We start from the raw sequence: 2,645 nt of genomic DNA, 5'->3' as shown, positions 1-2,645 counted from the left end.
ACTGGTTCATGGGTGACGCTCAACCACTGAGTCACACTGGCTGGGAAGGCCATGGTGTATTTTGAGATAAATTTCAATGGAACAAACACAGAAGGAAAGATCGTTTGTGAAAAGGGTTTCTGCGTTAACCACCAACCCCTTCACTCACGTCTACAAGCAGGCTCAAGTCTTCTCCATGCCAACGTGAGATAAAATTCCTTCCACCAGCAAAGGAGCTCAGGAGGTGGTGGGGAAACTGGGAGAAAGAGGAAGGAGGAGAATAAACAAGGAGCCCGGGGAGGCCTGGGACAAGATTCATGCAAACAATGACTTGGGAGCAACGCCATTGCAAGATTTGGGGGTTTTGAAAGACAACAAGAGACTAGAATTCGTTTTTATCAGGACTAAGGGCAGCTTTGTTTTACTGCCATAGAATGGTCATCTTTTGTGAAATGGAGCCTGATAGCATTATCTCCAAAGCCAGGGCCTACATTGTACCAGCGGAGCAGACATATTAGCACTTTGGTTCTAAAAGTGCTTTGAAGATTTCCTCCCTTCCTAGAGGAATGTAAAAATATTCCAACATGCTCCCCTCATACACACACACACCCACATGTGTGCACACATGTGCACGCACACTGCCCCCATCACACATGCTCCTGTGTGCAGACATCATTTGTAATTGTCTGCCTCCGTGTGTCACTTGGGGATTTATGGGTATTTCAGTTAACAGGTTGGTTCTAGTCCCTTATAATATAAAAAGCACTTTGTATACACAACATGGGCACAGATCCAGAGTAATGTCTTTAAAGCCTGGGGCACTTTAAAATTTGTTTTACATCAAGTTAATCATGTTATGAATCTACATTTTCATTATACATCACAACCATCCTTATTTTTACTAATGACATACAAGATGAGAAGAAACAGAACGCATATATTAAGGCTACCGTCTGATCTTCCATTTGTTAGAGTAAAGCTATAATAGACAGTTTAGCAGAACAGCAGATGAATTACATAATATTTATGAAGGGCTCTTATAACAAAAATGAAGAAATCAAAACCAGATGAAAGTAGACAAAAACTTTATTTTCATAATTTAAATTATGTTATACTGAATTGAAATAGTACTTGAACAGTGGTAACAAATTATTATGTAGAATATTGAATTACTTTGCATTACGGGTCGCTAAAATATACACAAATTTGTGAGTAAAATATATTTCAAGGTTCCCTACCTTAACAGAAGTAAATTAAATTTAAAAGATCAAATATACCAACTGTGTCCCAGTGGTTAAAGGTATACGGGAGGTAAAGTATCCACGTTTTAAATATATTAAATTTAATTTTATATTCACTTTGCATGTATTTCAGCACACGATATTATTATATCCTACAAGAGTCTCTAATTCTTTAAAGTTGCAATTTATCTCCTTAAAAGGTTTGCATTAATAGGAAACAGATAAGCAATGTTTATGTTCTGAAGGGCACGGCATTTTCTCCTTTACTAGGAAAGGATGTATATGCTTGTTTCTCCAGTCACTGCATAAGATAAAGCAGAGTTGGAATAAAGAATCTACATGGCCGAAGGAGTCAAACTAGATAAATCCAGACAAACGTTTGCTCTGATTACTCAGGAAGTCAGACTATGCAACTCCAACATCATCTTAGTCAGAATTCTATGGTTTGGTGGACCTATACTTTCGAAATTCACCAATTCCTCTGTACTGTGACCTAACACGCAGATTGAGGTCACAGTCTTATAGAAAGCATGTAGATTTCTAGGCTCTCAAGAAGATGCTAGAGTAAAGACATCATTTTAATGTTTAGTATTAACAAGAGTAGAAAATTTGCATCAGTCCACACTTTGGAAGAATGACAAAACTACATGAATGTTGGCATGGCAAATCAAAAAGAATGGGCTGTTGTGATTTTTAAAAATTCTAATGCTTTGTATAATGTTACTAATCAATGCTACCTTAACTTAAAGATATTCCATTTTGAGGGGAGGTTGCACTTTTGCTTAAGTTACGTTTCTTCCATAGAACAGTTATGATAATATACAATAATCTTAGTTACATTGTTTTCTAAGAGCACCTTTTAAAAATTGATAGCCAATTTTAAAAATGTAACTTATTTAAGAAAACACAAATTAAAATGGCATATCATTTCATTCTAAGCTCAATCAAACTTCTAAATTCTGCCAATTCTAAAAGTTGGTGAAATTAGAGCAATAAAGAAATTCTTATATACTGTTGTTAGAAAAAAGCTATACCAATACCCTCACATCCAGCAATTTCATTTCCAGCCATATTTCTTGAGAAATTCCTATACATGAGCATAAAGAAAAATGCACAAAAAAATCCATCACAACACAGTTTCAAATATTTAAAAAAATTAACCATCACCTGGGGATATGCTTTTATTGATTTTGAAGACAGAGAGAGAGAGAGAGAGAGAGAGAGAGAGAGAGAGAGAGAGGGAGAGAAACATACATCACTGTGATAGATAAACATGGATTGGTTGCCTCTTGTATGTACCCCAGTCAGGGACTGAACCCTCAACCTAGGTACCTGACTGAGAATCAAAAACTTGTAACTTTTTGATGTATAGGACAAAGCTCCATCCAGCTGAGCCACTGGGCCATGGCTATTTTTAAAACATTT

The sequence above is a fragment of the Pipistrellus hanaki genome, assembly GCF_964339955.1.
Source record: "Pipistrellus hanaki genome assembly, chromosome: 17".
Lineage (NCBI taxonomy): Eukaryota > Metazoa > Chordata > Mammalia > Chiroptera > Vespertilionidae > Pipistrellus > Pipistrellus hanaki.
The sequence above is the reverse complement of the archived record's forward strand: the minus strand, read 5'-3'. Positions refer to the sequence as shown.